This window comes from Hemiscyllium ocellatum, chromosome 35, assembly GCF_020745735.1.
Source record: "Hemiscyllium ocellatum isolate sHemOce1 chromosome 35, sHemOce1.pat.X.cur, whole genome shotgun sequence".
NCBI classification, from domain to species: domain Eukaryota; kingdom Metazoa; phylum Chordata; class Chondrichthyes; order Orectolobiformes; family Hemiscylliidae; genus Hemiscyllium; species Hemiscyllium ocellatum.
Window position 1 is genome coordinate 24,715,097 of NC_083435.1, and position 15,452 is coordinate 24,730,548.

A 15,452-nucleotide genomic window follows, 5' to 3' on the forward strand; every position below is an offset into this window, starting at 1 on the left:
GTTTGGAACTGGGGTGAGGTGGGGGAAGGGGAAATGAGGAAACTGGTGAAGTCCACATTGATGCCCTGGGGTTGAAGTGTTCCGATCCAGCAGCTCAAGACTGGGCATCCATGAAGAGTTGCGGGCCATCAACAGCAGCAGAATTGTACTCCAGCACAGTCTGTAACTTCATGGCCTGGCATATCCCCCACTCAACCATGACCATCAAACCAAGAGGATCAACCCTGGTTCAATGGAGAGTGCAGGAGGGCATGCCAGGAGCAGCACCAGGCAGACCTGAAGATGAGGTGTCAACCTGGTGAAGCCACCCACAAGACTACTTGTCAAACACCATAAGCAGCAAGTCATAGACAGAATTACGCGATCTCATGACTAATGGATCAGATCTAAGCTCTGCAGTCCTGCCACGCCATGAGTGAATGATGGTGGACAATTAAACATCTCACTGGAGGAGGCCCTATAAATATCCCCATCCTCAGTGATGGAGGAGCCCAGCACACCATTGCAAGATAAGGCTGAAGCATTTGCAACAATCTTCAGCCAGAAGTGCCGAGTGGATGATCCATTCTGACCTCCAGCATTACAGCTACCAGTCTCCAGCCAATTCGATTCACTCCTTGTGATATCAAGAAACAGTTGGAAATACTGGATACTGCAAAGATTGTAGGCCCTGATAACAGTCCAGCAATAATCCTGAACGCTATGGTCCAGAACTTGCCGGTTGCCTAGCCAAGCTTTTCCAGCACAGTTACAACACTGGCATCTACCCGACAATGTGGAAAATTGCCCATGCATGTCCTGTACATGAAAAGCAGGAGACATCAAACCTGGCCAATTACCACCCAATCAGTCTACTCTCCATCCTCAGTAAAGTGATGGAAGGGGTCATCATCAATTGCTCAGCAATAACCTGCTCAGTGACGCCCAGTTTGGGTTCCACCAGGGCCACTCAGCTCCTGACCTCATTACAGCCTTGGGTCAAACATGGACAAAAGAGCTGAGTTCCAGAGGGGAGGGGAAAGTGACCACCCTTGACATTAAGGCTGCATTCGACCAAGTGTGGCATGAAGGGGCCCAAGCAAAACTAGAATCAATGGGTATCAGGGGAGGCAAACTCTCCACTGGTTGGAGTCATACCTGATAAAAAGGAAAATGGTCATGATTGTTGGAGGTCAGTCATCGTAGCTCCAGGACTGTCTGCAGGAGTTCCTCAGTGTAGTGTCCTAGGCCCAACCATCTCCAACTGCTTCATCCATGACCTCCCCTATGTCATAAGGTCAGAAGTGGGGATGTTCGCTGATGATTGCACAATGCTCAGCACCACTCACGACTCCTCAGATACTGAAGCAGTCCATGTCCAAATTCAACAAGATCTGGACAATATCCAGGCTTGGGCTGACAAGTGACATTCGCGCCAAATAAATGCCAGGCTATGACCACCTCTGTCTGTCACTGGGTCAAATGCCTGGTATTCCTTCCATCGCGGTATTGTGGGTCAACCCACAGCACATGGATTGCAGTAGCTCAAGATGGCTACCTTCTCAAGGGCAACTAGGGACAGGCAATAAGTGCTGGGCACAGCCAACAAAACCCCCCACCTTCCATGAGGAAATACAGATATCCCGCACTTTTCAAAAGTTCGATGTACGCCACTTAGGGAAGACCTGCAATGGTTCCTGTTTTCGCTAACCAAAAGAAATCTGAATAGGATTTTCACTTTTACGAAAATAATGTTTCACATATAAATTAATGACAATTGTTTCTTTGTTTTATGTCATTTGGTTTACGGACGGTTTCTTAGGAACGCTCTACTTTTGGAAAGCGGGGGATCCCTGTATTTAAAAAAAAATAATTTCTGTATCTAATATCAAAAAGAGCATGTAACATCATGAAGTTCAAAAATCCTTTTGCAGAAAATAGAAATGATGAATGAGTTGCTATTTCAGCATTTAAGGTGGGAAAAATTTTGCTTCAGGTGTAAGGGATTAACAAAATGTTCATTTAAGGAAACTAATAGAAAGCAGTCTCGGTTAGTATGAATCACTTTGGGTTCTTTTTAGTGAATGTAATCTTTTTTTAGTTTCTGTCAGGCTGGGAGTTGGGCAGACAGACGATTTACAAATCAATTCCTCTGCTGTCATCAGACACAAACGGGGAATTCAAGACAGACAATAAATCTGCAGGCAGTTTAATGCTTGTCTGTTATATTGGATGAATGGGTTATAACACAGGGAGGGACGTGACATAAGCATCACAACCAAATACGTGACATTAAGTGACATTCTCGAGTGCAGCCGCCCTGACTGTGGGAAACAATGATGGAATTGTAAGTGACATTTAACCATGTGTGAACCCAACAGCAACAAAAGGAACGTTATCACCTACCAGCTCATGCTAAAGTTCAAAATTTAATAGTTGCTGTCTTCCACAATAGGCTTATCATCAGCAATAGTGTCCTAGACACAGTGATAGCAAAATATTATGCTGCTTTCTGATTGCAGGGGAGGGGTAATTGTGTAACACCGCAATCTAGTGCAGAAATTCATTACTGTATTGCCTTGGCCTGCCATAAGTAAGAGATTAAGATAATTTTAGTGATGCTAATCTTTTCACCTGAAGATACTTTATGAACAGGACAGCACGGTGGCTCAGTGGTTAGCTGCCTCACAGTGCCAGGGACCTGAGTTCAATCCCACCCTAGGGAGACTGTCTGTGTAGAACTTGCAAATTCTCCCCATGTCTGTGTGGGTTTCCTCCGGGTGCTCCGGTTTCCTCCCACAGTCCAAACATGCGCAGGTTAGGGTGGATTGGCCAAATGACTTACCAATGGTGGCCAGAGACTCGCAGGTGAGGTGGATTAGCCACGGGAACTGCAGGGATTGAATAGGGGTGGGTTGCTCTGACGAGAAGGAGGAGGAGGGGGGAGGTATGGACTGAATGGCCTGCTCCCACACTGTAGGGATTCTATGAGCATGCTCGGTGTGGGAGGGAAACTAGTGATGTGAATCTCTAAACAGGCCATGCAGTCCCTCCAGTCCACGTGGAGTTTGAGGCTTTGACCATTTGGTGAACCATTTCTAACTCGAAGCCCTGATGAAGAGCTTATGCCTAAAACATCGACTCTCCTGCTCCTCGGATGCTGCCTGACCGGCTGTGCTTTTGCAGCACCATGTCTCGATTCTGACTCACCAGCATAGACAATAGACATTAGACATTTGGTGCAGGAGTAGGCCATTCAGCCCTTCGAGCCTGCACCGCCATTCAATATGATCATGGCTGATCATCCTTAATCATCTGCAGCTTTCACTGTCTCCTCCTTAAAGGGATATTAGATTGATAAAGTCCCCATAGTCACACCCAGCCATAAGACTGTGCTGTCATGCAAGAGGGGACTGGAGGTGGTCTACCCTAAGGATCACTGTGCTGCAGGCGAAGCGAACAGGAGAGTCCTTCATGGTAACCTGACCGAGTAGTGCCCATCAAACCCGTGCAGTTGGTATCACTGTGTTTTGTAGGTCAGCCATGAGCTAACCAGAGGCTGGTGGCTTAAGTGCATGAGGGCGAAAGGAATTGAAGCTTCTGCTGATGGGGTGAGATTACAAAGTGCAGAAGTCATCTCACATACTCGGGGCAAATTGCCCATTCCTGAGCTGAGGGTTCAACATAATCCAATCAGCCAACCATTCCAACCTACTGCCCTGGCCTGGCCAATTTTAACACTGATAGGAATTCACTGTGCACAAACTGTCTATGGTGTGACTTGTACATTAGCACGCTGACAGTGTCGGATTGGTTTAGCTCAGTTGGCTGGATGTCTGGTTAGTGATGCAGAGATGATGTCAACAAGTGTAGGTTCCATTCTCACACCCTTCTCTGAGAAAGCAGTGATAATTTTGGTGGTGCTTCTTGACCTTCAGTTGCTGGAAAGCTCTCTGGGACAGTTGAGATTGCGAAAGGCGCTACAGAAATGTGAGCCTTTTGTTTCTGTTCATGCTTTCTAAAAGAAAAATGATGTCTGCTATATTCCCTGATGCCCTTCAGGCATTCCACAGCGTCATAACTCGTCATGCGATTGGAAGATGTATTTCTCTCCTGAATGTCTCACTATAAAACTGAAATCTATGGCCACGTCAAACACCAAGTGATTAATTCGCATGTCAATCACTCCAACATCATCACATCATTGTTACGACGGCCAGACGTTGCACAGCTCAGAAATGTTTTCAGTCTTTAAATTGTAATTGGGTGGAGATACAAAACTGAGGCGGGAAAAGGATAGAAAAACCAAAAGGTGCATTCTTTGGATTTTCTTTTGCTTACACAGATCTGGAGAACGGGACGGAAAGCCCGCTTAATCATAACTTCAGTGGGAATGGGGAGAAACGGTGTATAACCCAAGACATTGGAAGGGTGACTCACTGGATAGCACTGCCGACTCATGGTGCTGACAATGCGGGTTCGATTCCACCTTCAGGCGACTGTCTGTGTGGAGTTTGCAGGTTGCCTGTGTAGGTTTCCTCCCAAAGTGCAGAGGTGTGCAGATTAGGGTGGACTGACCCTAGGAAATTGCCCCATAGTGTCCAAGGATGTGTGGTCTAGGTAGATTTGCCATGGGAAATGCAGGGTTATGTGGTGGGTCTGGGTGGGATGCTCTTCGAAGTGTTATTGTGGATTTGGCGGGCCCAACAGCTGTAGGGATTTGATGAATAAGCGCAGCTTCCTCAGGTCTTTACTGCTGCTCCTCACTCTCACACCATTACCCCTCACTCTCACTCCATTACCCTGTTACCATTGCCCCTCACTCTCACTCCATTACCCTTTTACCATTGTCCCTCACTCTCACTCCATTACCCTGTTACCATTGCCCCTCACTCTCACTCCATTACCCTTTTACCATTGCCCCTCAATCTCACTCCATTATCCTTTTACCATTGCCCCTCACTCTCACTCCATTACCCTTTTACCATTGCCCCTCACTCTCACTCCATTACCCTTTTACCATTGCCCCTCACTCTCGCTCCATTACCCTTTTACCATTGCCCCTCACTCTCACTCCATTACCCCTTTACCATTACCCCTCACACTCACTCCGTTACCCTTTTACCATTGCTCCTCACTCTCACTCCATTACCCTTTTACCATTGCCCCTCACTCTCACTCCATTACCCTTTTACCATTGCCCCTCACTCTCACTCCATTACCCTGTTACCATTGCCCCTCACTCTCACTCCCTTACCCCTTTACCATTGCCCCTCACTCTCACTCCATTACCCATTTACCATTGCCCCTCACTCTCACTCCATTACCCTTTTACCATTGCCCCTCACTCTCACTCCATTACCCTTTTACCATTGCCCCTCACTCTCACTCCATTACCCTGTTACCATTGCCCCTCACTCTCACTCCATTACCCTTTTACCATTGCCCCTCACTCTCACTCCATTACCCTGTTACCATTGCCCCTCACTCTCACTCCCTTACCCCTTTACCATTGCCCCTCACTCTCACTCCCTTACCCCTTTACCATTGCCCCTCACTCTCACTCCATTACCCTGTTACCATTGCCCCTCACTCTCACTCCATTACACTTTTACCATTGCCCCTCACTCTCAAATCATTACCCTTTCACCATTGCCCCTCACTCTCGCTCCATTACCCCTTTACCATTGCCCCTCACTCTCACTCCATTACACTTTTACCATTGCCCCTCACTCTCAAATCATTACCCTTTCACCATTGCCCCTCACTCTCGCTCCATTACCCCTTTACCATTGCCCCTCACTCTCACTCCATTACACTTTTACCATTGCCCCTCACTCTCAAATCATTACCCTTTTACCATTGCCCCTCACTCTCGCTCCATTACCCCTTTACCATTGCCCCTCACTCTCACTCCATTACCCTTTTACCATTGCCCCTCACTCTCACTCCATTATACTTTTACCATTGCCCCTCACTCTCACTCCATTACCCCTTTACCATTACCCCTCACTCTCACTCCATTACCCTTTTACCATTGCCCCTCACTCTCACTCCATTATACTTTTACCATTGCCCCTCACTCTCACTCCATTACCCCTTTACCATTGCCCCTCACTCTCACTCCATTATCCTTTTACCATTGCCCCTCACTCTCACTCCATTATTCTTTTACCATTGCTCCTCACTCTCACTCCATTACTCTTTTACCATTGCCCCTCACTCTCACTCCATTACCCTGTTACCATTGCTCCTCACTCTCACTCCATTACTCTTTTACCATTGCTCCTCACTCTCACTCCATTACCCTTTTACCATTGCCCCTCACTCTCGCTCCATTATACTTTTACCATTGCCCCTCACTCTCACTCCATTACCCTTTTACCATTGCCCCTCACTCTCACTCCATTATTCTTTTACCATTGCTCCTCACTCTCACTCCATTACTCTTTTACCATTGCTCCTCACTCTCACTCCATTACCCTTTTACTATTGCCCCTCACTCTCACACCATTACTCTTTTACCATTGCCCTTCACTCTCACTCCATTACCCTGTTACCATTGCTCCTCACTCTCACTCCATTACCCTTTTACCATTGCTCCTCACTCTCGCTCCATTACCCTTTTACCATTGTCCCTCACTCTCACACCATTACCCTTTTACCATTGCCCCTCACTCTCACACCATTACTCTTTTACCATTGCCCCTCACTCTCACACCATTACCCTTTTACCATTGCCCCTCACTCTCACACCATTACCCTTTTACCATTGCTCCTCACTCTCACTCCATTATCCTTTTACCATTGCCCCTCACTCTCACTCCATTATCCTTTTACCATTGCCCCTCACTCTCGCTCCATTACCCTTTTACCATTGCTCCTCACTCTCGCTGCATTGCCCCTCACTTTCGCTCCATCACCCTTTTTGTGCCACCCTGAGTCCAACTCAAACTCTTCCAATACTGAAAAGCGCTGCCAGTGCGGTCTCACCCTGGCTCTGTACAACGTTAGGACATTATCAGTGTTTTTGTACTGCAATCCCCCCTTGTTTATCATTGTATCTCCACTTTCAATCTCGACATTCCTTATCCGAGCCCCTCTGAATATAGAAATTCAGAAGTTTCAAACTTCTTCAAAAAAAATCTGCTTTTACATTCTTGCTGTCAACGTGAAAGGCCTCACATTCATCCACATCACCCACCATCTTCATTATCATCATCAATGTCAATCTCCACCACCATCATCATCATAATTTTATCATTATCATCACCCACCGTCATCATCATCTTCATCACCCACGGTCATCATCATCACCCATCATCATCATCATCATCACCCATCATCATCATCACCATCATCACCCATCATTATCATCATCACCCATCATCATCATCACCCATCATCATTATTATCATCATCATCATCATCACCCATCATCATCATCATCATCATCATCACCCATCATCATCATCACCATCACCCATCATCATCATCATCATCATCATCACCCATCATCATTATTATCATCATCATCATCATCACCCATCATCATCATCACCCATCATCATCACCCATCATCATCATCACCCATCATCATTATTATCATCATCATCATCATCACCCATCATCATCATCACCCATCATCATCACCCATCATCATCATCATCACCCATCATCATCATCATAGCACCCATCATCATCACCCATCATCATCAACATCATCATCATCATCACCCATCATCATCATCATCACTCATCATCATCATCATCACCATCATCATCATCATCACCCATCATCATCATCATCATCACCCATCATCATCACCATCACCCATCATCATCATCGTCACCCATCATCATCATCATCATCATCATCACCCATCATCATCATCACCATCACCCATCATCATCATCATCATCATCATCACCCATCATCATTATTATCATCATCATCATCATCACCCATCATCATCATCATCACCCATCATCATCACCCATCATCATCATCATCACCCATCATCATCATCATCATAGCACCCATCATTATCATCCATCATCACCCATCATCACTCATCATCATCATCATCATCACCCATCATCATCATTATCATCACCCATCATCATCATCACCATCCATCATCATGATTGTCACCCATCATCATCATCACCATCCATCATCATCATCGTCACCCATCATCATCATCACCCACCATCATCATCACCCATCATCATCATCATCATCATCATCTTCACTCATCATCATCATCAGCACCCATCATCACCATCACCCATCATCATCATCTTCACCCATCATCATCATCAACCCCATCATCATCAACATCACCACCCATCATCATCATTAACATCATCATCATCACCACCCATCATCATCGTCACCCATTATCAACATCCTCACCCATCATCATCATCATCCATCATCATCGTCACCCATCATCATCATCATCACCCATCATCATCATCATCATCACCATCCATTATCATCATCATCACCCATCATCATCATCATCATCACTCATCATCATCTTCACCCATCATCATCATCAGCACCCATCACCATCACCCATCATCATCCATCATCATCATCACCCATCATTATCATCATCTTCACCCATCATCATCATCAACCCCATCATCATCAGCAGCAGCACCCACCATCATCATCACCCACCATCACTATTATCATCATCATCATCATCACCCATCATCATCATCATCACCAATCATCATCATCGCCCATCATCATCACCCATCATCATCACCCATCTTTATCATCATCACCCACCATCATCATCATTACCCATCATCATCATCATCAACATCATCATCATCCGTCATCATCATCATCATCATCAACATCAACACCCATCATCATCATCATCATCACCACCCATCATCATCATCATCATCATCACCAGCCATCATCATCATCATCATCATCATCACCCATCATCATCATCACCCACCATCATCATCACCCATCATCATCATCATCATCATCACCCATCATCATCACCCATCTTTATCATCATCACCCACCATCATCATCATTACCCATCATCATCATCATCATCCGTCATCATCATCATCATCATCAACATCAACACCCATCATCATTATCATCATCACCAGCCATCATCATCATCATCATCATCATCATCACCCACCATCATCATCACCCATCATCATCATCATCACCCATCATCATCAGCATAATCATCACCCATCATTATCATCATTACCCACCATCATCATCACACACCATCATCATCATCCATCATCATCACCCATCATCATCATCACCACCACCCATCATCATCATCACCACCACCACCACCATCATCATCATCACCACCACCCATCATCATCATCAGCATCATCACCCATTATCATCATCATCACCACCCATCATCAACATTGCCACCCATCATCATCATCACCATCATCACCCACCATTATCATCATCATCACCCATCATCATCATCACCCAGCATCATCATCATCATCACCATCCATCATCATTACCAATCATCATCATAACCCATCATCATCATCACCCACCATCATCATCATCATCAAGCATCATCATCACCCATCATCATAACCACCCATCATCATCATACCACCCATCATCATCATCATCATCACCCATCATCATCACCCATCATCATCATCATCATCACCCATCATCATCATCATAGCACCCATCATTATCATCCATCATCATCATCACTCATCATCATCATCATCACCCATCATCATCATCATCATCAACATCATCATCATCATCACCACCCATCATCATCATCATCACCCATCATCATCGTCACCTATCCTCATCATCATCACCCATCATCATCTTCATCATCATCATCACCATCCATCATCATCATCACCATCCATCATCATCATCACCATCCATCATCATCAGCCACCATCATCTTCATCACCATCCATCATCATCATCATCACCCATCATCATCATCACCCATCATCATCATCACCATCCATCATCATCATCACCCATCATCATCATCTTCACCAATCATCATCATCACCCACCATCATCATCATCACTCATCATCATCATCACATCACCCCTCATCATCATCTTCACCCATCATCATCACCAATTATCATCATCACCCATCATCAACCCCCATCATCATCTTCATCATCTCCACCCATCATCATCATCTTCACCCATCATCATCAGCACCGACCATCATCATCATCACCCACCATCACTATCATCATTATCATCACCCATCACCATCATCACCTATCACCATCATCATCATCAAAATCATCACCATCATCATCATCATTATCATCATCCACCACCATCTTCATCATCATCGTCACTCTCCATCATCATCACCCACCATCGTCATCATCGGCCATCCCTCATAGACAAGTTTGACTCCCTCCCACTCTCAGGGGGAGTCTGTCGGTGGCTGTACAGACCGATGGGCCTACTGCAGGCTCTGTTACACTGGAGGAGGAAGGTGGTCATGGGGAGGGGCGATGGGTGTGGCAGTGCGCTCCTTCCCCTGTTTGCTCCCAGCTTCTGCTTTCTCTCGACGCCAAGTCTTGAGGTGCTCTGCGCCTTCCCGGACACTGCTCCCTCACTTTGGAACGGTCTCGAGCCAGTGATTCCCATGTGTCTGTCGGAATACTGCACTTTCCCAGTGAGGCCTTCTGGGTATCCCTGAAGGGCTTCCTCTGTCCCACCTGGGGCTCGCCTACCCTTTCGGAGCGGAGTGGAGCACCTGTTCGGGGAGTCTCGTGTCGGACGGCAGGCCCAGCTCCTCGCAGCCGATTGAGAGGCGTTGGGAGAGGGGAGAGAGAGTGGGGGAAGCAGATATGGCGCCACCGCAACCCCAGGAGATGGGGGGAGGTCTCCCAGTGGGTGAGGAGCAGGTCTCTGAGCTGACTACCCCCGGGCCCGGGCTCCAGGTCTGCAGCTAGGCCGAGGATCCACAGGTAGGCCCGGGTGCCTGAAGGAGCGAAGCCTTCGGCGAGAGGGACAGGCGGCAGATACGCGGCGGTATCTGGAATGGCCTGGGATGGGGCGCAGGAGGTTCGAAACCCACACATTGTCAGGCCGACGGCTCCAGATCTTGATGGCCACGGGAGCGGTGGTAGTAGCAGAGGGCCATAGCTGAGAGCACATCACAGAGACTCCGGGCGACGTCAGGCAGTGACTGCAGGAGCATCATAGAATCCCCACAGCATGGAAACACGCCTTTCGGCCCAACAAGTCCACACCGACCCTCCGAACAGTCACCCACCCAGATCCATTCCCTTACATTTACCTCTGACTAATGCTGAAAATGTATTGCTGGAAAAGCGCAGCAGGTCAGGCAGCATCCAAGGAACAGCATCCAAGGAAAGGAACCTCTGACTAATGCACCTAATCTACCTATCCCTGAACACTGTGGAACAATTTACCATGGCCATTTCCACCTAGCCTGCACATCGTTGGACTGTGGGAGGAAGCCAGAGGAAACCCACGCAGACAAGGGGAGAGAATGTGCAAACTCCACACAGACGGTTGCCCAAGGCTGGGATCAAACCCAGGTCCCTGACGCTGGGAGGCAGTGGCGCTAACCACTGAGCCACCGAAGAAGAGACAACAGGAGAATGGGGAAAGAGAGCAGGAGAACGGGGAGAGAGAGAGCAGGAGAATGGGCAGAGAGAGCAGTGGAATGGGGAGAGACAGCAGGAGAAAAGGGAGAGACAGCGGAGAACGGGGAGAGAGAGCAGGGGAATGGGGAGAGAGTGCAGGAGAACGGGGAGAGACAACAGGAGAATGAGGAGAGAGAGCAGGAGAATGGGGTGATAGTGCTGGAATATGGGGAGAGAGAGGAGGAATGCAGGGAGAGAGGGAGCACGGGAAGAGGGAGTGGGAACATGTGGAGAGCGAATGGGAGCTCGGGTGGGAAACACTCATGTGACAGTCAGCGTTTCAAGATGGCGTCGGGGTGTGACATCAATTTGAGCACGACACGCGAAAGGAACCCTGTATTTTCACTGCACTTATCTGACACTAAATCTCAATCCTTTGGCAGCTGTTTCTGAATCTCCCACCGGGAAAAGGAGGGAATCGGAAGAGTGGGCACACCAGCTGAGTGCCCTCCCTGTCACACACTGCCCAGATTTGCAGCAACATGGACGTACCTGGTAGAACTGGCACCTCTACGCCACATGGAGAGCACAGCTCAACGCCACCTTCTCAATGGCCTATGGAGATGGGAGATCAACCCAGGCCTGGCCAGCAACCCACAAACAAACACTAAAGGAAAGCTTTCAAAGAGGAATTAGATATCTCTTCACAAAGAATACAAGTGTTGGGCTGTGACTCAATACGAGGGGCGTGGGTCTAACTGGATAGGCCTTTCAGAGCGGCTGCAATGGCCTGTGTAATTCGGAGACTCAAATTACCGGTAAACTGCGCAGTGGAAAGTCTTTGTATTTCAAACGCTCATTGTTGAAGGTGATGGAGAAATGTAAAGGGAATAAAGCAATACACAAAGATTGGAAGTCAGGCACAGGCAAGTTAAGAGGTCAAATGAACCATAGACTGTTGTTCCAGGAACATAACTTGTTACCATCATTTAATGGATTGAATTAAATAGGTTTTGAAACTGTCGATAAGAGTTGTTTGCCTTTTTTGTTGTCAGTGCTGACAGTTCCACTAAAAATTGCACTCGCTGATTCCATTCTAGTCAAAAGTGTAAAGGAAATGTTAAGGCCTATTGAAAGGATATTGGAGCTTCTTAGCTCGCTCCTTGCACCAATTCTTTCTCCCCGTGCTCCCACTCTCTCTCTCTCTCCCCCCCCTGTGCTCCCTCTCTTTCCCCGTGCTCCATCTCCCTCCCCGTGCTCCCACTCTCTCTCTCTCTCTCCCCCCTGTGCTCCCTCTCTTTCCCCGTGCTCCATCTCCCTCCCAGTGCTCCCTCTCTCCATGCTCCCACTCTCTCTCCCCATACTCCCACTCCCTCCCCATGCTCCCTATCTCTCTCTCTGTGCTTTCACACTCTCCCCGAGCTCCCACTCCCTCTCCACGTGCTCCCTCTCTCCCCCCATATTCTAGCGCTATCTACCCATTCTCCTGCTCTCTCTCCCCATTCCCCTGCTCTCTCTCCCCGTTCTCCTGCTCTCTCTCCCCGTTCTCCTGCTCTCTCTCCCCGTTCCCCTGCTCTCTCTCCCCGTTCTCCTGCTCTCTCTCCCCGTTCTCCTGCTCTCTCTCCCCGTTCCCCTGCTCTCTCTCCCCGTTCCCCTGCTCTCTCTCCCCGTTCCCCTGCTCTCTCTCCCCGTTCCCCTGCTCTCTCTCCCCGTTCTCCTGCTCTCTCTCCCCGTTCTCCTGCTCTCTCTCCCCGTTCCCCTGCTCTCTCTCCCCGTTCTCCTGCTCTCTCTCCCCGTTCTCCTGCTCTCTCTCCCCGTTCTCCTGCTCTCTCTCCCCATTCTCCTGCTCTCTCCCCATTCTCCTGCTCTATCTCCTCATTCTTCTGCTCTCTCCCTGTTCTCCTGCTCTCTCTCCCCGTTCTCCTGCTCTCTCTCCCCATTCACCTGCTCTCTCTCTCCCCGTTTTCCTGCTCTCTTTCCCTGTTCTCCTGCTCTCTCCCCATTCTCCTGCTCTCTTTCCCCGTTCTCCTGCTCTCTCCCCGGTCTCCTCCTCTCTCTCCCCGTTCTCCTGCTCTCTCTCCCCGTTCTCCTGCTCTCTCTCTCTCCCCGTTCTCCTGCTCTCTCTCTCTCCCCATTCTCCTGCTCTCTCTCTGCCCGTTCTCCTGCTCTCTCTCCCTGTTGTCCTGCCCTCTCTCCCCGTTCTCCTGCTCCACCTCCCTATTCTCCTGCTCTCTCTCCCTGTTCGCCTGCTGTCTCTCCCCACTCTCCTCCTCTCTTTTCCCAAACTCACATTCTCCTTGTGCTCCCAATGTGACAATGTTACTCCTTTAACAAGGTTATGTTGTCCTTGGTGTTTTTTCAAAAGGGGTTGTAAATGGCAGAGGTTCCGATACGCCTGGAGGTATCCAGTGGAATAGGCTTCTCAGTTTTCCTTAACCATTTGTATGATGAAAGGGGAGTGGCCAGTTCCCTCAGTCCAGGGTTTTAGTTTGGGTTAGCTTCAGCCAAACATATTTCCCCTTTCGCCCACATACCACTTGATGCTTTGTAAATCCCAAAATGTATCAATCTCTTTCTTAAATATATTTTGTGCATGTGAGTGTGCACACGTGTGTTTGTGTATGTCTATGTGTGTGTCTGTGTGCGTGTCTGTGTGTGTATGTGTGTGCATGTGTGTGTGAGTGCGTGCATGTATATGTGTGTTTGCGAGTGTGTGTGCGCACTTGTGTGAACGCGCATCTGCATGTGCACATATCTGTATGCGTGTGTGAGCATGTGTGTTCCTGTGTGTGTGTGTGTGTGGCTGTATGTGTGCGTGTGTGTTTGTGTGTGTGCATGTGCATGTGTGTGTGTCCCTGTCTCTGTGTGTGTGTGTGTGTGGCTGTATGTGTGTGTGCATGTGCGCGCAAGCATGTTTGTCTGTGCATGTGTCGATGCATCTATGTGTATGTGTGCGCTCATGTCTGTGTGTGCATGCGTGTGCATGTGTGCATGCATGTGTGTGTGAATGTGTCTTTGCGTGTGCGTGTCTGCATGTGTGTACGTGCGCGTGTGTATAGTTGTGTCTCTGTGTGTGCATGCGTGTGTGTGTGTGCATGTGTCTGTGCGTGTGTGTGTGTGCTCACATGTGCGTGTGTGTGTGTATGTGCACGCAAGTATGTGTGTCTTTGCATGTATGTGTGGATGTGTGTGTCCGTGTGCGTGCGTGTATGCATGTGTATGTGTGTGCGTGCGCTCACTTGTGTGTGTGCGTGTGTCTGTGTATGTGTGTGCGTGCACGTGTGCATATGTGCGCTTGTGTGTCTATTTGTGTGTGCATGCATTTGTGTGCGTGTGTCTGTGTGTCTGCATGTGTGTGCGTATGTCTGTGTGTCTGCATGTGTGTGTGCGTGTGTGTCTTTGTGCGTGTGTGTGTGTCTGTGTTTGCATGTGTGTGTGTGTCTGTGATTGCATGTGTGTGTGTGTGTGTGTGTGTGTGTGTGTGTGAGTGCGTGTGTGTTGGTATAGATTTGTGATGCCTTTGGATTTTTACACAGCACAACACCGTACAACTCTGTCATGGTAACCACTGCAAGACATATTAGAGTGTCGACACAGATACCACCATTACACATGGGGATACCACCCACCATGTACACAGCAGCTACTCATGTGACTCAGCCAACATTGTCTATCTCATATGCCATGAGGCATAGTACATTGGTGAGACTGAGCAAAGGCTACCGCAATGGATGAATGGACACCGCACTATTGCCAGACAGGGGTGTTCCCTCCCAGTTGGGGAACACTTCAGCGCTCCGGGACATTCAGCCTCAGATCTT

The 15,452-nt window shown here is 48.1% G+C and overlaps 1 long non-coding RNA gene across 1 annotated transcript in view; it reads right to left on the reverse strand.

Moving 5' to 3' along the window:
• LOC132832844 (uncharacterized) overlaps positions 1–12,273 on the reverse strand; it is a 46,146-nt gene extending 33,873 nt beyond the window's left edge. The window contains exon 1 of the long non-coding RNA XR_009646994.1: positions 12,184–12,273. This is a non-coding gene — a long non-coding RNA (uncharacterized LOC132832844). The remainder of the gene's footprint in view (positions 1–12,183) is intronic.
• Between the last annotated feature and the right edge of the window lie 3,179 nt (positions 12,274–15,452).